The 20,746-nt window shown below is 41.9% G+C and overlaps 1 protein-coding gene across 4 annotated transcripts in view; it reads left to right on the forward strand.

Moving 5' to 3' along the window:
* Positions 1-14,364: 14,364 nt before the first annotated feature.
* NEK6 (NIMA related kinase 6) overlaps positions 14,365-20,746 on the forward strand; it is a 73,042-nt gene continuing 66,660 nt past the window's right edge. For 2 of the 4 annotated variants that reach the window (XM_019541016.1, XM_019541017.1), the window contains exon 1: positions 14,365-14,388. The gene's annotated coding sequence lies outside the window, so the exon portion shown is untranslated. The remainder of the gene's footprint in view (positions 14,389-20,746) is intronic. The other 2 variants (XM_019541018.1, XM_019541019.1) reach the window with 1 other exon arrangement.

The following is a 20,746-nucleotide window of genomic DNA, read 5'->3' on the forward strand; positions in this document are numbered from 1 at the left end:
TCCTCCAGAGTCCGGAGAGGTGCAAGCACCTATGCTGCCTACGTGCAGAAGAAACGCTTGCACGTTCACCTTGCCCCTGAGGCAGGGGCTGGACCCGAGGGTTTCGCGAGGTCCCCTCGAGCCCAAAAATCTATGACATGACACTGGGGGCTAAAATACAAAATTACCGTTCAAAGGTTGAGACCTGCCAAAAAGTGAAAAGGAACCCCTTGATGGGATCTTTACATTCAGCCTTTCTGTTGGCAGATAGTGCAGGCAGATGATAATACTTTATCTAGTAGGTTTCATCAGAAGATCTCCACATAGGTTTTTGAAGCAGCATTGCCTTAATTTGCAGATTAAAAAAGCCTGGAGGAAGGACCTGTCTCGGACCACGCCATGCAGGGAACAGAAGTCAGTGTTTGATCTTCTTGTTCATATAAGTTCTAGGATAAGTTGTTTTTTTTTTTTTTGGAGGCTCCATCACAGTCATGTTGTGGTCCCTTGTTATAAAAATGAGAATTGGATTTCATTTTCTCAGACTTTATAGATGTGTCTCATAGCTGTTGTCTTGAGAACCCGCTAGCTTTCAAGAAATGCCCAGCTTGTGAAAGCAGTGCAGTGCCGCTCAGACGCAGATACCGCATGCTGCTCGGACAGATGTTGGCAGAGTTTTGGAAAGTTTTTGTGAGTTAGTTCTTGGGGCTCATGTGACATCAAGATAAAGCACAGAGGAGTAAGAACAAGGGTACGGTTAGGCTGGACATCAGCCAGGCAGTAATCGGTGAAATGGTGGAGCAGAGGAAGTTGTGGGGTTCAGACCTGGGCTGGACAAAATGCTACAGGATCCTTTTTTGGGGGAAGTTGCCTGTTTGCTTAAGGCTTGAATTGGCGGTGATCTAACAGGTGTGGCCCATTAACCTCTAGGATGCAGGTTAGATAGACATCTCAAAGAGAAAGGAGTGTAAAAGGAAAACGATTAGAGGATGGAGGAGCTGCGACGCATGATGTGGAGAGTCACTGGTGGTCAGGAACGTCCAGTTCCACACCGTTCTCTTGCACACATTGTGTCCGAGGCAGGATTGCAAACCTCAATTGCAATTGAGGTCCGCAGTTTGAAACTACGTGTTTTACAAGCATCTTAAATAAATCTAACTTTTTAAAACGTAAGTGGCCAGGCAGGAAGCTGCTGTCTTACTTCTGCTAATAACACGGGGCATAAGGCAGTAGAGTTCCTGTTTGAATGCAGGATAAAATGAGCAGCTCAAAACATTTGGGAGCTTTATTAAAACAGAACAAATAACCACCCTGAGGTTTTTTAAGTGGTTCAAATATAGCGGTTTGTATAGATACCGTTTTTTTTTATGTGGTTGATCTGCTCTTTTTTTCTGTCTTGGCTTAATTTTACATATGAATTGTTTTGGATAGGGTTGAGATTACTTTACTTTACTCAGCACAGGTTAGACTTTAATGTAGTTAAACATCTGGCCCTACTATAAGTGCCGCAGTTTCACATGCCTGAGAAATCTCTGGGGTTAAGTTGTGGTTTTCGAATACCATTTTGAAGGTATCAGAAATAAACTATTTTACATTTTTTCAAGGTGAAGATCAACCATTTAATTTCCAGGAACAGGTGACATTTAACAGCATCCTAACTGTTTAGACGGGGCTATGATATGACATTGCAAAACTATGTTAGAAATTATATTTTGTGAAATAGGGCAGATGGTTTTCAAAAAACTTTTTTTTAAGCATAATGTTTACTTTAGTTTGGTGCTACTTTAAGTGTCTGGTAGCTTCATAGATTCCAGCTAGTGAGCAGCTGTCTGTCACAGATGGGAGAGGAAAAAAATCCCCTTTGCTGCTTGCTTCCAAATAGGTTTTCATGCAAAACCAACAGTAATGTAACAAAAGCATCTCAGTTAGTTTCAATTTTTTTTTATGCATGTAGGTGAGGCAGGCAGGCAGGCAACACACCATGATTGTTCAAAGGAAACTAGTGCTAAATATCAGTGAACCAAAAGAAAAGGACCCAACCCATTACTCAGAAAAGCTGCTATTATTTTCATGAACCTTAACATCTCTACAAATTCTGTTTTTTAAGGAGCAGGCTGTAATACTTCACGTAGATTTGTCAAATTGCATCTCAGCAAGATTTAGAAATCAAGAAGACTTGGTATTGATTTTTGACACATTGCCCAGAGTGGCTCAGAAGTCGTTGTTCTCACCCAGAATGCACCTCGTGTTCCCGCCACGGTGGTGTTGACTGCATGTGTTTATTTTCCCCTTCATCATTTTGCAGTGCTTCTTCAAGTATTTCTTCCTATTTAGCTGTATTTTGACAAAATACAGGGATCCACTATCCTGCGTTTGGTCCTTATTTTATACACTAAGAACAGTAAAATCAGATAACCTGAGGAATTCTTGGGGCACTATGTTATATTTTTCTTCATTAATAAGGCCCCAGAAGGGAACTGATGGGAAAACTACAGGTACATGCAGGGCTTTTGTTTAAAATCTCACAATTTGGGGGGAAAATAAGGATAAATTACTTCATATATAGTATTTTAAACTTGAAGCAGAACTGCATTTTACTGAGCTTTCAGATCATATTCTATAATGATTTGTGGTGTTGTTTCTGTATCAACTAATGCTACTCGGCAGTGGAAGACGTAAAAATAATGCTTGAATTAAAATAATTAGAGCAGAAAATGCAAACGTTTATTTTTAATGGTTAAATTGAGTGATTTAAGCAACTTTGTGTCCCTGTGAAATTTGCTACTTTACTGTTCAGAAACTTCCTGATTTTATTAATATGTACCTTAAAGTAGCTGGATATTCTTTTCCACTCAATATAATTATTGTCTTGAGTATGACCTTTAGTCTTAAAATCCAGTTAGTTATTACCAGTAACTCAAATATATTTTTAAATACAAAAATTAAAACAAGCCAGTCCTAGTGTGGAACCACGGATCATTGACCTTGAAAGACTGGCCTAAAGAAGTGCACCTCTTCCATTCAGGTGCTGGGATTGCAGTGAGTAAGGTACTGTTTCATTCATTTGGCTTTTTTGTCACTAACTTAAAATACTTTAATTCCAAGGCTATTTTGGCATCTGTGTTGGAGGCTGGTATATATGTGTGCACGCTTTTTTCCCAGACCATCAGCTATGGGGCTGACTGAATGAGGGCTGCTGTGAAAGGACTGACCCGTTCAAATTTGTTATGCAGTTCTGCTTTCCTAATTTGATGGACAGATTATTTGTTGGCAAAATAGATCATTTAAAATATTCTCTGGAACTTTATTTTTTCCAGGCAAGGAAGCTTTGTTGGAAATCCTTTCCAGAGCCAGGTTTCTTAGCTAAAAGGAGGAAGAGATTCATTGGAGTTTTATGCCTAGGTGCTTCTCTCCTGCTCCTTAAATCCTCCAGTATGTTCCCAGAGTGTAGACTGCTAGGAGAGAGGCAAGAGCTTATTGAGTCCTGAGGCGTGTGAGCACATGCACATACTCTCTCCATCCAGTACTTCACTTTGGCATCCCCCTGAGCAGCACTGATGCAGTAGTTAGTGTCTGACTTGGACAAGGAATCCCCTAATACTGGTGTGTGGTTATATAGGTGAAGAGTCCCATTTGGGAAGGTTCTTTCCCCTTCGTATTGTGGGCTGTATCTGAAACGAATTGTAACCAGCATTTATACCTAGTGCACTGGCATCAGAGGGGTCAAAAAAGAGACAGATAAGAACAGCAACCCTGGGGACGAGTCTAGAATGTGGACTGAACAGGTGGCGTCCGTTCCACACCCTGGGCAGGACTTCCAGCCTTCTCTGTAGTAGAGCCTGGTGGCGCTGACCCATTCTCCTGCTGCTTTTGGTGCTTAGTCCTTGAGCCCCAAGAAACCCACTCGTTACAAGGTGAGAAGTGTCTGTCAGGCTGCTTGAAAATGCGCCGTGCACACGAAACAAAACCTCAAATCCATGTTGACAAGAAAGATGGGTGCTGGATAGCTGGTAGAGTTTTTTGTAGAGAGGAGACATGTAAAGTGGCACGCTGGGCAATAGGAACCCCAGCAAGTTCCTCCGTTGCTGCTGCCTGTCGGTGCCTGCCTCTGAGTCAGCAGTCTGCTCCTGGCTCAAGTGGCATGGGATGACTCAAGTTCCAATTTTTCCCCTTTCCTTGGAGCCAACTGTCCTCCTTAATACCAGAGAATAACTGTTCACCTAGTGAATTTGAAACCTTGAAATTAGAGGGCCAGCTAGCAAAGCATGCGTGCACTTGTGCCCTGTGCTACTCTGATTAGACGCTGCAACTTGTGACTCATTTTGGGGAATTTTAAGGAAAAAATGTGTTGCACCATCATGTAAACTTTGGCCCAGCTTCTCCCAGCAAGAGCTAACCAGCTGGGGTTGTTTTAAAGAACAGGTTTTTGACCTCCTTCAGCTTCTGAAAGGAAATTTTTTCTCAACCAGAAGAGTCCTACTTTTGCCACTGTTAATAGTATCGGGAGCATCAGGTCTGTTAAGGAGTTTGTGGGTGCTCAGGGCTGTGGGTATATGCAGCTGTGGGGCTGGGTTGCACTCTTGTGGGGATGAAGCTGTAAGCACTACAAGAGGTGTGTATTAGGCACTGGACTGAAGCAGGTGTCAAAACAGGTACAAAAACAGGATTTCTGATGGGCTGACTGGAAGTGCCTTCATCTTCCAGTAGCTCTGCTTTGCTCTTTGTGGGCGGTCAGCATTTCACTAGGTTTTCTAGCCACCGCAGGTTCTTTCCGAGGTAGGCAAGACATACGTTTCAAATACAGGAAGGAAATGGAAATGTTATTTTTATCAGCCTTCACCAAGAAGCAGGTCACCTTTAATCAATTTGAAAATCTAAATGGTGGCTTTCAGCTCTTGCTATATTAAGAATCAGTGCTGCCTTTTGTGGCAGGCTGTATATACAAAAGCCAGTACTATGTAGTAAATACACTCTCTCTCTGTTTTCATAATCATTGTACTTAGAGTAAGTGCTTCTTGGGTGGGTATTACAAATCTGTTAATCTTTATGGTATTTATAGGGTAATTTTTAACTTGCTCAAGCTCCTTGCTTCCTTTGCAGGTCGGTTTCTCAATTTATAACATTTTGTCAGTTTTAAGAGCTTTACTGTGAGCGTAGAGATGGCTGGGACAGCTCTCTACCTGTGTTCGCTTTCTTTCTCTGGAGCTCCTCGATTTAAGAATCCTTCTGTTCTCTGATATGGTCTTCAAGAGGGTCTTATGACTACTTTGCATTGTGGCTTTTGTGCTCACAAATGTAGGGAAAGGGGAAAAACTGAAGCAATTTTATAGAGTCTCTGAAAAACATGTCACGACCAGTGGAGCCACACCTGCAGCAAATGCTACTTCACTTTTGTCACCTATTGATTGCTCAGCATCGAAGTAGAAAATGGATGGATGAGTCCTTAAATTAAAGAAAACTCTTCCCCTTTACTCCTTTTTACATGTTTAAGTCTTTCAGTGCTTCTGAGTCATTTTTAGCTCCATTAAAAAAAATCTCTGAGTCACAGCACTTAAGGTTATCTTGCAGAAATATGATCTGTCTGTGGGAGGGCCTGGATTTTAACCGTTCTGTAATGGAAGGGCCTGCCTCTGTCTTCCTACAGGTATCCTGTTTGATTATTGTTCCTGTTGGAAACGGGATTTCACCATACTTTACGGCTCGACAGGGTTTTGGTACAACCATGTAAAGGCAGAGAGTTATAAATTTCATAGACATTAGGGCTGGAAGGGAGATCATCAAGTCCAGCCCCAAATGGTGTCTTCATGGAACTTTTTCGTAAAATCCCTTCTTATCACCGTCTTTTAACCACTGTATCCTCCTATCCTTCTCCAAGTAATTTTTTGGACAGAAATAAGGGTGTGCAGGGACCTCAATGTTGTGGCACGGAAATGCCAGTGACAACCCGCAGCCTGTCTGTGCGGGATCTGCTGTCTTTAGCTCTGGATGTGGAATGGTTGGAGATTTTCAGAAAAAGCATAGCGTGTAGACAAGGCCAGAGAGGCTAAATGCTGCAGTATTGAGCTGTATTTCTTCAGTTATCTGGGAATCTTGAAGTGAAGTCTTCTGGGTTTTCCTCTCTTGTGCTTTTCTGTTGTATATTTGTAAAATGAAGCTTCTGCTGGCAAAAGCAGGTTTCAGCAACTGCGACGGCTCTTTGAGGATCTAATAAGTCCCCTAAGGAGCTAGTGTTCTAGTTACATTTTTTTTTTCTTCTTCCCACGGGGAAACCATGATTCTTTCTCATGGAGAAAAGCAGCTCTTGTAGCAGTTTAGGTACAGTGCACCATAGATCTTGGTTCTTAATGGAACTGGATGCATAACTTTTTTTGAAGACAGAGCCAGTCTTTTGGAAATAGCTGTCTTATAATGCTGCAGTATAACTTGCTTATCTTTAGTGTGTTACTTTCTGTACACCCCCCCCCCCAAAAAAAACCTCCAAAAAACCAAAACCCCTTTTATCTGTGTTTTGTTTAGGCATTAAAAAAAAAACAAACTTCAAATGGTAATTGGAGTAATAAGGATTTTATCTCCAGGTCAAGCAAGTCTGGGTAACTTATTTCCCTGCCATCAGTAGCAACTGCTAGAGAGAAGCATGCGACCCCTCCCAACTAACCTGTCAAACTTTGGAGGTCTGCAGGATTGTACGTCTTCTTAAGACCACAGCAGCAGCAAGGTTGTGTGTGAATTTGGGGCTGGTGATGCATGCGTGATTGACAGCACTAGAGACGGGAGCCCTCTGTCCCTGTAACTTGAGGCGGAACTCGAAAGCGAGGTGGAAGGCAAGTGTTGTGTCATTTGCTGTATTTTTTTTTTTTAAGCAGCAAACCTTCTGTGCATGTGTCTGCATGCAGCTATGTGCTGTAAAACAGGCAGCACATTAGAAATTGTTGGTTCAGCCTGCTGATGGGATCCATCTTGTCTGATCGGGCCAAGAGGATCCTTTGCTTTTCCTGGTGCGTTGGAACTAGGGCACAGATGAGGACCAGCTGGCTGGCTGTTGCTGTGTCTGAACAGGGCTGAAGCAGTGGTGGTTGAGCAGATGTGGTGAGGATTTCTGCACTTTGAGTGTGTGTGTGTGCATGTGCACTTGTGTGTACATTGGGTGTGTTCCTCAAGATCACATCATAGCAGGCGGTTTAAATTCGTGGCTGCTTTTGGAGAGTGAAGTAAGTAGCTCCCACCAAGACGGTGTTCCTTTGTGTGCAGGTGTCACTAGGACATTGCATTAGTTTCTTTTGAACATAATCCTTATTGCTGTTGTTCATGCTCTTGCCATACTGACTATGGTGGAGCAGCTCAGTCTGTATGGGGCCACATGTCTTCTTTTCTTACAGTGAGACCGGGGGGGGGGTGGGTAGGAAATGTGCTTGCAGCAAGACACTGCTGAACAAGCATGTTGCAGACATGTTCGGGCACCAGCCATGTATCGGTCCCTAGGTAGCTCTAGACTTGCTTTGGATTGTAAGCTCCTGGGGACATGGGTTGTTGCTTTAGTATAGTGTTGCATATCATGCCGCAGTGGGGCTGGGATTGCTACATGCAGCTGTAAAATAAATGACACTTTTATGAGTTGGGTTTGACCTGCTGAGCCTGTGAGTGGCCTGGTCTCCTACTTTATTTTCTCCATGCCAGGCTCTTGTCTCTGAGGTCAGCAGAAGTGCTCAGATCAGGACCTCTGCCGGGGAACAACAAGAGAGTTGCTGACGGCATATTGTACTCTCTGAGGCCCTTTGACTTCAGACTCGGTTCTCCCTTTCTGCACTTTGGTCATAAATCTGACTTGTGGCTCTGACTCTTAGAAACCACGTCTATGTTTTTAAAAGAAAAAAAAGTCCCCACTCGACTCTTAGTAGTCACCCTTCTTCCTGAAGTATCTATCGGATGCCCTGCTGCTCTTTTCAAGCAGCGTTCAGTGTGGCCACAAACATGTTATTTGGGACTGAACTTTGTAAATTAGTGAGTCGAGTTCTTTGGCAAATACAGGTCTGTTAAATGCAGTCCATGGGGGGGGCTGTATTGAGTGGCTGCATAACTAGTGTGCAAGGAGGATTCATGCAAAAAGATTCAAAACGGTACAATTAGGAGCAGTATATGTAGGCTAGTAGATGAGCTTGTTTTCCTAGCCACTCTAACTCCCTCCTAGAGTTCACATAGACTGTCAGGTTTCCAACATCAGTCTCTGTGGAAAATGTGCTTTTATAATATCTGTCTTTCTGGATTCCCTGAGCACAATGTACCACTCTGTAAAGCTACTGTTCGTAAGGTTATTAGCTCAGTCATTTCATTTGTAGCTCACAGCGATCAAGTCCCAGCCATGGACAGCAGTGATTAATTGCAGATGACGATGTATTGGCTACATGTACAGTCTCTAATGTTGCACTTACGAACTATTAGCATTTGAATCACGGTTCTCTTTTTTTAAAACTAAACTGGACTCCTCACTAAATGAGGGGAGGCAATTAAAGGAGTGCTAGAAAGTTAGTATTTTGCTATGGAACTCCATCCCTGTTCTCCTCATTTTTTTTTTTCCTTAAGTAAGCGATTTTTTTCTGTTTTTGTTTTTGTTTTTTACATCCAATCAACTTTGTGTCTTTGAATACTGTTATCAGTGTGACTCATTGACTGTGCCACACCCTTGTGATCTTGGGGAGCATTACCTCCACTAACAGAGAGGAACTGAAGCTCCAAGAGAGAAAGCTGTTGTTGTTAACAGGCTCTTGACTCCCCTGTCCTTTTCTTGGTCTCCTGGAAGTGTCCAGCATTGGGTTGGGTTTTGACTTAATGGACACCCCTTCAGATGGTAATAGCTGTCCCCCATTCTGGGCCTTTTCCTGTGCCTTCCCTGGTACACCTACCCCAAGACTGAGGCCTTGGTTATCTTCTCCTGGGTCCAACCATGAATGCCTCAGCAAATCCAGGTGGTGTTTGGATTCTGCTGTTGACATCTGTCTGGCAGCTGTGACTTACAGTTAATATTTGGGATGTGCACAGGCATCTTGGAGTATTATTTAGTAACAGGGGGCACACTGCATGCAGAGCCATAGCTTAAAATGATGCGAGAGCCTCAAGCATGTGGATCTTACTCATGCTCTTTGCTGTTCCAGGTCTTGGATACTTAGGCACAGCCTGCTTCCATGTAGCTTCTGCCTGGCTCCTGGCACAGTGATCATTCCTCCAGCATGCTTTCTCCTAGGGTACCTTTTTTGTAGTCATGTTTTTGTTGATTCTACAAGTTTAGTCTTGGGCAAAACAGAACCTGTCATCTTCCCTGGGACCTAGAAGCAGCATCTCCCAGGAATGATCCAGTTGGTCTTTTGGCTGCTTACAAGGATGAATATTTGAACTTTCCTATCAATTTCTCCTTTTTTTGTTTCCTGCCTAGGCCAGATCCCCAGAACGGGTCTGTCTTAGCCTTCTGAGTTGAAAGCATCAGTGATACGAAATGAAAGGAGGAGGTGAAGTCTCCAGTGTTCAGAATGATGCAGCTCTCTCAGTACAAGTGACTTTGAGGCCTCGTAGGAAATCTGTAGCAGAACTTGGAATACGTTGGACCTCAATCTTATTTGGTTTATTAAGACTATTTTGGTTTATACAAACACGGTGAGTTCACATCTCGGGAAGCATTGTTCGTGCTTCACGTGCTTGCGAGCATTACAGTAATGAGGAAGAACAAAGCTTCAACTTGTGCTTGATAGGGGAATGCGTGACTTTTGGAGACGGCAGCATGTGCCAGCCTGGATTCCCAGTGCTGCTGAAAGACTGCTTTGTCTTCAGCATTTCAGCTTAAAATGCTGGAGAGCCCATGCCATAATTGGGAAACATTCAGCAAAAGTAGGAAGTCTCAAAATTTCAGGCTGGTATGGACTAGCTCCATGCAGTGGGAAGATTGGTTTCTTAGGAGATCTTACTATACCAGACAAATGGCTCATCAAGATAGACTTTACAAGTCTGAGTATTTTGTGAGTACATCAGATCCAGCAGGAAACCTGTGGGATGAGTGCTGTTAGGGTTGATTGGAATTTTTGCACTTTGAAATTGCTGCAGTCTTTGGTTTTATGACTGGAAACATAAGAATTCAGTACTTGAGCTTCATATGAAGTACATCTGTCATATGCAATAAGCTGAATAAGGGTGCATGGAAGTTCATAAGGGTTTTGGGCATGATATAGAAAGAGATCCCATTGAGTTGAAGTGGGACAGACTAATGGAAGACATGTGAAGTAAAGATCAGCAGGTGAAACCTCTATTTTTAGTAGGGACTAGTGTACTAAGATGATCAATTATCTGAGAAGTAGGTCTGTCACCTCAGTAAGCCTGGTCTTTCAGTGGATGGAAAGGGCCAGGTGTGAATCCTTGTACACTGTATGAATACCTCTGCTATTTTATCTTATTAAGTGGTAGGTTTTCAGGGGAGCGGTTTGCTGTAGTTTTGTTTTGACTGACAAACTATATATTAATTCAAGGGGGGGAAGCCCATATAGAACAATACTTGTTTGCACTGATAACCAGACACGGGGAAATCTTGAATAAACATGGCAGTAGTTTATGCAGCACTTGAACCAAGTTGTAAATATTGTGACTTTTCTAATACACAGTCTCTGCTCCAGTACTTCTTTCTTTCAGCTGTGCATTCCCCTCTGTTATACATTACTGTTTCTTGAAAATAGTTGTGGCGGCTGATTGTAGTCTGGGAACTTTTTCAATTTGCGGGAACTTGCACTAGCAAAAACATCCTGGCTGTTTTTATAGAAACCTTGCCCACACCCCACTTTGCCGTCCAAACATCTCTAAATCCCTGTTGGATTCTGCTGACATCACTGTGGTAATCCACATATTTACTTTGTGACACAGGCTAGTGGTTAGAGCAGGCATGGAGTCAGGACAGATGCATTTTATTCCCAGCTCTGACTGTTATCCCTGTTATCTTGGCCAGGGTTGTTTAATAGTAACTTCACTTATCGCCTGTCTTTATACGCGTTGTAACACTGACCACGTAAGAATGGCAGGAAGTACGATGCGTCTATAAAGCACTTTAAGTGCACGGTATTGTAAATATGGGTGGGGACGGTGGTTTTCGTTGTTATTCAGGTGTTCGCTTGAGGGGATAACCCCGTATTTTTTGTGGGTGTCCTGAGTTGAACCAAGCAAGGTGTCTGATATTACCTAATTTGTTCCTATAAGTTTGGAGGGTTTGATTTCATCCATCCCTGCACAGGAAGTCTGGTAGCTACCGTGTGCCTTTTTTGTCAAAGCTACCTGATTCTTCTCCAAATGCTTTAATTGGTCATTATTTACCAAGGTAGCCAAGAAAGCCAGTGGTTGTAACTATTTGTTTCTGCATTTATTAAAATCCTCTTATTCATGCTTGAACACTAGCAAGCTGATAAATATTAAGATCTAAAAATAAGGTAGGTCTATTTTTTCCTTTGGCTAAAGTGTTTTTTTTACCTGTAGGATACATTAATATTTCTCGAGTTTCTGGCAACAAAGTTGATTTACTGGGATGCTGTGATAAGGATCTCAGTTCAAAATCAAAGAGCCCTGAGACTGCTTTACCCTTTGCTTTGTGCTGCCTTTCCAAATACTTTGTTACATTTTTGTCATTGATTTACATTTTTTCTAGCAGCTCTTAAGTTGTTTCCATCCATTTTATTTTAAATGGGTTTGATTTGTTTCCCAGCTGTCTTGACTCTTTTAATGTTACCTTTCTCCATTCAGCATTTGCTTTTTGCCTGGTACTTTGGCTGTTATCTGCTGAGCCTGATACAAGTTGGACTCATTCTCCGTTTTGAAACATTACTGGGTCAGTCCTCCCAGTGTTTTTTATAAGTTATCTTCACATGTATTTTGTGCTCACATAAATGAGGGATGGATGCATAAACTCTTCTTGTTTTGAAGAAAAAGAGATTCTGACAGTAATCTGAATCTGTTTATTAAATTCTTTTACTTGTCAGTGGTAGTTCTTACTCTTGAGTGTTGCCCAACTTTCAGCATGATTTGCATAAGAGTATCATTGGTTTTAAAAATACTGTAAATATTTATAGCCCTTTTTGAAACAAACTGGATGTTTTACTGTGAAAATCCCTGATGGTAGGCAGTTGCTTGTAAATGTTGGTAGATGGGCCCACAGTTAAACTCTTCACAGGTTTTCAGGGTTTTTTACCAGTAGACATAGATCATGTTGAGAAAGTTATTGGAAAATCACTCTGCAACAAATTATGCAATGGCCAGTGGATTGTTCAATACAAATAACATTACGTAGCTAATGATACCCTTTTCATTTTAATATCTTCAACCATTTATCTGCATTACTTTGTTTTATAGATGTCACTGACAGATGGAAAAATTATAATGTAATAATTTTGTAATAAAAGGAATCCTGAAAAGTGTACAGTAGTTTCTTGACTGCTGCTTTTATATTCTGTATACACTTAAGCTGTGGCACCTTAATTCGCTTTTAAACTCACTCCGTCCTTGAGAAATATGCCGGACTAACAGTTCTGAGGACTGAGGGTGCGTCTAGAGGTGCGTTAATACACTTTAGTTAGTGTGTGTTTTAAATCTAGTACCTTGATTGTGAGGTACTAGGAAAATGTGCATTAGCCTGTCTTAATGTTCATTAAGTAAAGAGCATTTGGCTCCTATGAACATGCAAGGAGCCTACTCCAATGTGCTATAATTCTGTGGAAATTAACGTACGCTAGCGGCCTCCAGTGTCATGTGTATCAGCATCCCCACACTGAAAAATGGCAGTGGGGCACTTTAAAGCTTTCAACAAGCTTTAGTTCGAAGTGCTCCCACCCCCGCCACTCGCCACTTTTCAGCATGGGGATGCTGATGTACATGATGCGCTGGGTGCTTTTAATTAGCACGGAACTTGGAGCTGCACTAATTAAAGCACCCCCCCCCCCATGCCTCTCAGAGGATGTGTATAAACACCCATCGGTTTTGAAGTGACACTTAATTCGCATTAACCTGTTTTAATGTGTATTAACTAAATAGCGCTTTTTTCCAGTAATGCTTTAATACGCATTAAAATAGGCTAATGCGCATTAAAGTGCACATGTAGATGTGATGCACGTGTCAGCACAACCATAGAACAGATATAGAATAAACAAGGAGGGGACAGACTGTCTGCCTGCCTTGCCGACGTGTCTTGTCTCCGGCATAAGAAGGTAGTTCAGGGTTCTTTACCAGTAGACGTAGATCATGCTGAAGCTGTAGAGAGGAACTTTTAAGCAGTGACTTTTAAGATTTCGGATCTGTGCTTAGACACAAATACCTTGCCAGTTGAAGAATGCTGGGAAGACAATTCAGGGACTAGGCAGGAGAGCTGAAGTTTTTGTTTGAGGTGGGGGAAAAAGTCAGTTTAAGGGCATTACTGACCAACTGCGCTGCTGCCACAGACTTTGTGCTACATGAAGAATGCTTGCATTAGACTAATACAAGATTGCTGCATCTAGGGCAGAACACAACAGTGTGGCATTTGTCTTGTATACAAAGCTTGCACATTTATTTATAATCAGCCTTAAAGGTTGATTCCCAGTCTCTCTGCAGAACATTATGTGCAGGCCTTTCTGCAGAAAAATTGGACTCGATTGAAAAAGACAGTCTTGTGAATCCTGAAGGAATCTGGGCATTTAGCCCAGGAAAGGGAGAGTTCCATTCTTTGCAAGAGCTCTGTTAACCCTCTGCCTGCGGAGCGAAGAATAAAAGCAGCCGAGCAGATTGCAGAAGGGACCTGGGCTCTTCTGGTCTGCCCGGAGGGTCAGTCTGGAGAACTCTGGTGCACGAATCATTATTCTTGCCCGCATGGGCAAGGAAGTGTTTTTGTACACTGTGGAACGTAACTGTTCATATAAAGTTAGTAAGAATCAGTAGTTAAAAGCAGGGGGCTGTTCTTTCCAGATGTGGATGGATTCTTCTACCCAATATGTTGGAAAAATAATAAGCATTTTTTAAAAACTCAGCAGGTCAGACTTTTTGAAAGACGATATAGAATAATGTATACTCAGGAAAAGAAAAGCATGCTTCTAATTGACCTATGTTTGTAAGGAGGGAAAAGATGTTACACAGGCAAAGGTTTTGACTTCTGTTTGGATATTACTTGCAAGATCCAGATGCTCTGAAAGCTATTTTTGAAATGTTAGCATCTGGCTGCTTTGCATAGAATTCTATGAGGTGGCTTTGAAGTTGCCTTTGGATTTGAATCACATGATTCATGAGATTGGCTGAGTTGCATAATTTTCAACATCACTTCCTCTTACTTTTGATTATGAGAAATGTAAATACTTCGAGCTGCAGTCCTGAATTTTTGAAGTTAAATGCCTGCATGTCTTCCCCCTTGGCAGACTCCGTGCAGCAGGACAGGTATGTAGGTTTCTGGTTTCCTTTCTCTTGGCATGATCAAGTGAACTGGCCCCAGGGGCCGGCTTCCTGGATGTGGTGATTCGAGCCGGACTCCTGGGCCGTGCGCACCTGCCTGACACTTGACTCACAGTTTGACATGGGCACGCGGGTACCCTGTGCGCCTTGAACACATCTGAGAAATGGCGGCAGTGCTTCAGGAGTGTATTGTGAGGCTTGCTGAAAGCTGGTAAAGACCTCTGAAGTGCTTTGGTTTCCAAGGGGGATTTTTTGGTAGTGCTTCTTCTGTCACAAGCTGTTTGGAGGCTTTAGTCATCGGACCATTGTGCTTCGCTTTTGTGGAGATCAGCTAAGATGTTCTTCCTAAATTTGAGTTGAGCGGAAGCAGAAGCACAGAGGTGCTGTCCTTCATAGGGGATCTCGCTGGGTGGTCCCCCAGGCTGACCTACAGGACAGTATGGAAGGCCTGCCTAAACATTTGCTCAGGTTTTTGCTGATCCCTGGTTAACGTAAGCAGTTTGTTTACCCAAGTGGGTTGGGTAACCCGTCGGGGATTTGACTTGCGTTCTTTCCAGTGGCTAGATTCTCGGGATTCGTCTCAGCACAGCTATTTCAACGGCAGCGTGTGGCTAATAGCAATTATGGTTTTGTTAATATATGAATGCATCTGACAACCATCATGATAGGCAGCATGTTATATAAATCATGTATTTCCAGTGTAGATGTAATCTTTCTGCTAATCAGAAATGTGCATATTCTGAGAAGGGTAACAGAAGTGTTCTTATATAATTTGGCTTCAGGCTTGAACACTTTATTACATTATACATTTAAAGGTAAGCATGTTGTTGCATGCTTAGCAAACAAGACAGAAAGACTGCAGATAAAAATACACACACATTAAAACTAACTTGGTGGTGGCAGGAGGTGCTTGCTGGTGTGGTGATTTAAAGGAAAGTTTAAAAAAAAATACATAATGGATTTCTTTACAGAGTTCAAGGATTTCACATAACTTGAACATCAAAGGCCACAGTATCACAATTTATTTGTGACACAGCTCTTTGAGGAAAAAGAAAAGTACTTGGTGAAGCTGGCTGGGTGCTGATGTCTTATGTTTAAAGTATTAAATCTCCTTTGGAGGAGCTGGTGTCATTTTAATGCACTCTAAGCCTATCCGTGTTGAATGAATTTACGTGTGCATATGTATATATTATTTATTTACATGTCTTAAATATACATACACCGGTAATGGGTGGGGTCTCACTTCAATGAGACCATAGAACATAGAAATTCAATGAAGTGAAATAAGATGCAAGACGAGTACAGTTAGCCTGGTGAAAAGGCGCATTTATCTCATTGTCACATTGATTACGCAGTCATAACTGTAAATCACCAAGTACTCTTGGCGCTAGTCCTAGGACTGTTTAATGGGAGCCACGTGAAACCATCTTGTAATGAATGGTGTGAGCTACAGGGCATTTAAAACATATTCAGGAGACTTTTTAAAACAATTATATATTTTGAGTTGGGGCCAAGTTCTGAGGAACCAATTTTACGAGTTACTCAATTTCAAAAGACACGTACAGATGCTTCCAAGCCAAAAATCTTTCCCCCCCAAATCCATGTAGCAAACGACGGAATAGGTGGGACCCAAGAAAGTGCTGTGACTGCAAAGGTTTATTAGAGGGAGGAAATAAGATCGGAATAAAACGTGTTTGAGGGCTGATGGCATGTTTGGAGCTGTACAGACCTTTCCTACCTAAGGATCAGCTTGAATGAGTTTGCATTAATATTGTCATAGGGAGGAGAGACATAAGAGCTTTCAAAACCTTAGGGGGGGCAAGTTCTTGATAGAGAAAATCTTTTAATCATAATCAAGCGGTGGTAAATAATGAGGATTTAACTGTGGTTGAGCAGAGTGGAGTACTACAAGGGTCAGTGTTGCAGTTATGCTTTGGGGAAAACTGCAAACTAATATGTCTGAAGATCAGGGGTAGGTATTGAATGGACTGTGAAGTCTTGATGCAGCAAAGAATGATGATGGACTCCTAATCAAATGTGTGTTTGCAGGCTGGTCCTATGTGGACCGTATCCCAAAGCATTTTGCTGGAGATGTGCCAATAGTTCTTCTTTCAAGGGCTCTGCCACTGCAAATGCAGTTTGCTTTTTTTTTATAGGTACTTAATTGCCAAAAAGATATCTCCCACTTCCTTTCTGTTTGTCAGTGAGCAACAAAACCATGAAGTGAGAACTGATACCCAATCTAAATATTTTTTCTCTTTTTTTAAAGCAGGCTTTGGTTTTCCATGGCTGCTAATACAAACTAGATTCACTGGCTGATGCTATTGACTAGTAAATGTTCTCACCTTAGTAGGCACGTAACATCCAAATCTTCCTTCCTGTAGAAAATATTAGAGGAACAATGAGCCTTCAACTGTTGTAGCCACAAGTTTCCTGCAGTTTGGGCCAGTGAGAGGGAAGGTTTCCAAAGTGGAGAGCTGGCCAAGGATGGCTTTCTATATGCAAGCCACATGCAGTCAAGTCTAGGGATGCCTAGCAAATATTTTTTAGCTGACATCCACTGGAAGGGGTAGGGGAGACGTGTTCGTCAGGAAGAATCTCTTTACCAAAGCATTTATCAAAGCATTATGAAATAGATATCTGGGGGGATGTTAGTTCATGGATATTAATTCTCTACCTCATTTTCTCCATTGGGAAGGTGAAGACCTACTTAAAGTACTTTACCCACAGGATGGTGGTGAGAACTGACGGAAGTATTTCATATCCAACACATGTTAGTAACTTTAAAAAAAATAATTGAACATGGTATTTTTGAAAGATAATGACCAAGTAATGGGGAAAACCATGACACTATTTTGCTTTTCAGAAACCTGTTTGTGGTTTTTCCTGCTCCTGTAGTATAGAGTGGTAGACAAGGTACTGTTGAATTCTTCTGGTAGATTGATTGATTAAAGATGGGAACATTAAACTAAACAGGGGGTAGAGAATGATTTGAAACGGAGTAGGAAGTTTGACACCGATACTTAATTATTGGCAGGTAACATTTGTTTTTTTTAGAAGTCTACAGTGAGAGCTGGTCCTGAATAGTTGTAAACATGTTGACTTCACGTCGTTTTGCTTCTAGGTACGGAGCGGTGAATTACAATGGCTGTCACACCATTTGTTTAATGAATATCGGCTGTTGACATATTACGAAAAAAAGCTCTAGGGGTTTTCAGTCCTTTTACTAAAACATTCCTGGTTAATGGATTTTGGTATGTTCAAGAACATGCTGCTCAGCACTCTCTGTTACTAGGTCTTGAGACCCCAGTGGAGTCTACACAGAGTCCTAATGCAACCTCCTCCCTACCTGCTTACAGGTCACATTAGTCAACACATTCCACTTTTTGTGAGTGGTAAAATAAAAATGCTAAAAAAAGACCTTGTTCTGTGCTGCTAGTTAATGTTCTGCTAGTGTTTTTGTTCTCTGCCTTTTCTTTTAGGAGCTTATAAGTTGCATGTAAAAAGTTTGCTGAGGGCTGTGACTTGGCTGCTCTGCTTCAGTCTGGCAGCAGATATCTGTGGATTATTTTACAGATAAAAAGAATGAAAGCAATACTATTTTTGCATTAAATGCTTAGGATCCTCGTCCATGTTGCAGTGCGTGGACATACCTCCCATTACAGAGAGATCCTTGCCAAGTTCAGTGAGAGTACACTTTTAAACAGGAAAGACTCCAAGAATACTTCTCATTATCCAAGATCTAAAGATATTTTTGAAGCAATAAATGGTTTTTCCTGAAATTTAAGTATTTGGTTAAAGAAAATTTCACTTTAAAAAAGCCTTTATTGCTTACAATTGCAGGCTGTGCTTCACGAGGCATTTTGCTACCAGACCAATGTGCTTTTTAAAGATTGACTGTATGAATACACCTGTTACGTTGGAGCGGTTGGATGAGACATCTGTTTATCAACCTTGTCACCATCCATGTTTGCATTGCAGACTAATGGCTGGTGCAGGATCCCCCCATGAAGATTTTTTTAAACCTTTCAGTAGTGGGACAGCTGAAATCTGCCATTTTAATTGATCTTCAGAGATTGAGATTTTGGGGGGAAAATAGGATTGAATTAAACAGTATATTAGTTTGTCGTGGATAGATTCCTGAAGCAAACGGACTATATTATAAGAGGAACTTAAGTGGCTTTATCTCCTAACACTAGTGACTATCCTATGTCATTGGGCTTTTCAGGTTTAAGTCATTCACATTGAGTTGTTTGAAAGAGGATGTACAATTTCCTTTTAATGTTCAAAGTTTTTGAACCTTTTGACTAATGATGTGTGCATACCTCCTGTTTGACAACTTTTGCCTTGAGCTTTTGTGTCTCTTTTTCAGCTTTTAGATTATGTAGACCTTGCTCTGTGCCTGTGCCCTTTCTAATCTGATTTTCCATTGCCGGTATATAAGCCCCCTGCCCTGCACAGTCGCAGGCAAGACTGACTCTCTCCTTCTTAAACAAAATGTTTTAGTAAGCGATGTTGTCTTGCTCAGTTCCTGTAGAAATCTCTCCTATTTCAGTGGCACATCTCAAGTTTTTCCTTCAACATCCGTATTTATAGCTCTACAATTTTGGCAGGTGTGCATTGCACGTTAACACTGTTTTTTTGGATGTTAAACTGCTATTTGCTTATGGTAATTTCCAATCATTTTAAGGTGACTGTCGAAAGAGAAGAGCAGAGAGGGAAAATTTGTCAGGGATTTACAGTAAATACACTCTGCTTTTGGAAATACTGTCAGAAGTTTAATTGTTAGGTTCAAGTAAGTTTGTCATGTGCCAGACAGAATCAGTCTGCTGTAATGAACTGGTTATGTACTTCCACCAGCAAAGTGAGAGTGAGCAGCCTTTGGTTTCTCAAGATTTCCTATCACCTTGTAATGCAGAAGGAAGGGGGGAGGGGGTATGCTGTTTAACCTAGCCCGTAATTAGGTTCTACATGGAGGCATATATTACTGTGCTTGCTTTGCCAAAGCTCTTCAGTATGATGGATGAGATTTAAAGGTTGATCTGACTAAATTGCAATGAGAATACTAACGACAAAGATATTTCTGTTGTGAAATATTCCTACCAGACATCATGGCTGCGGCATAAATGCTGTAAGATAATGGACAATAAAAGTCACTTGAAAATAATACTCTCCTAGGATTGGACTGCCTTCTTTGCAACACGTCCACAGCAAGCCAGGGAGATAATGTAATCATAAGCCAAGATCATCATTTAAATATATAGGTAATCTCATATAGCATCTTGATAGATTTATTTTATGAGGAAGCAAGAGAGAATATTATTGGGCAGCAGAGAGGAAGAAAGTGTTACTGTGGTCGAGGTTACTTTGTAAAATAGTGTGCATCTCTTCACATGTCTGTGCACATGGCAATGAGGACTCTTGCTACCTGCAATGTGTGTGGTTTGTGCATCAGCACGTGAGCAAAGAGCCTGGTCATCGAGCGCGTATCCTCCCAGGTATCACATGGGGTGGTGGAGCAGGGATTTGTTCAGGCTTCTTCAGTACAGATGAATGGTCCTGCAGGTCTGAAGGGATGTGCGTCTTGTTCTTATTTATTTAATTTCATCCAAATAAAGATTCCCTTCTCCTGCAAGAGATGGAGAGCGCGTGGAAATAGGAGGGGATGCGACTGTGTCGGAACAGCATTGCCATTGCTCTGCCCCGTCCAACTCGGAGAGCTGCCTGACGCTTCTTGTTTTCCAGGTGGGAAAGCCAAGGCCCAGGGACCTTTTGGCACGTTGCCCGAGCGCTGTTCTTCACTTTTTACCATCACCGCAGCTAGAAGGTGTCTGCAAGAAGGCAAAGTGCTGTCATGTCCTCCACAGAAAGGGGTATTGGTGGCAGTGCCAAGGAAACCTGTCGACAGTGTAGCTCTTGCTTTGCACAGGAGCCTCTTTCTCAAAGATGCTAGCAAATGAGCCAAGGCCAAATGAAGACAATTTCTTTCTGAGGGGCAGGTGGGCGACTAGACACAGCTGTTACTCTGTGCAATACAGATTTTTCCTGTGTCTCTTCTTATCTTTCTAGGTCAGCTACCAATTGCTGAATCTGTGGACATTTGGGTTTGCTGATGCTCAGTAGCATCGTGGGCAGCAAAAAGGATAGAGTGCCAAACATATGGAAAACAGCTGGGTATGCCCAGCAATAAGTTGGGGGTGTTTTGGCACAGAAATCAGCCATGTGCTGGGCATGACTACTGCTGCTTTGATATCTACTTTTGAAGGTGTTCGGCACCAGTCATGCTGATCATTCATCTGGGAAAGCATAATTTGGCCTATAGTTGAGTTTGAGGCATCCAAAG

This window comes from Crocodylus porosus, unplaced genomic scaffold (assembly GCF_001723895.1).
Source record: "Crocodylus porosus isolate Cpor-Errol unplaced genomic scaffold, CroPor_comp1, whole genome shotgun sequence".
In the NCBI taxonomy this organism is placed as follows: Eukaryota; Metazoa; Chordata; order Crocodylia; family Crocodylidae; genus Crocodylus; species Crocodylus porosus.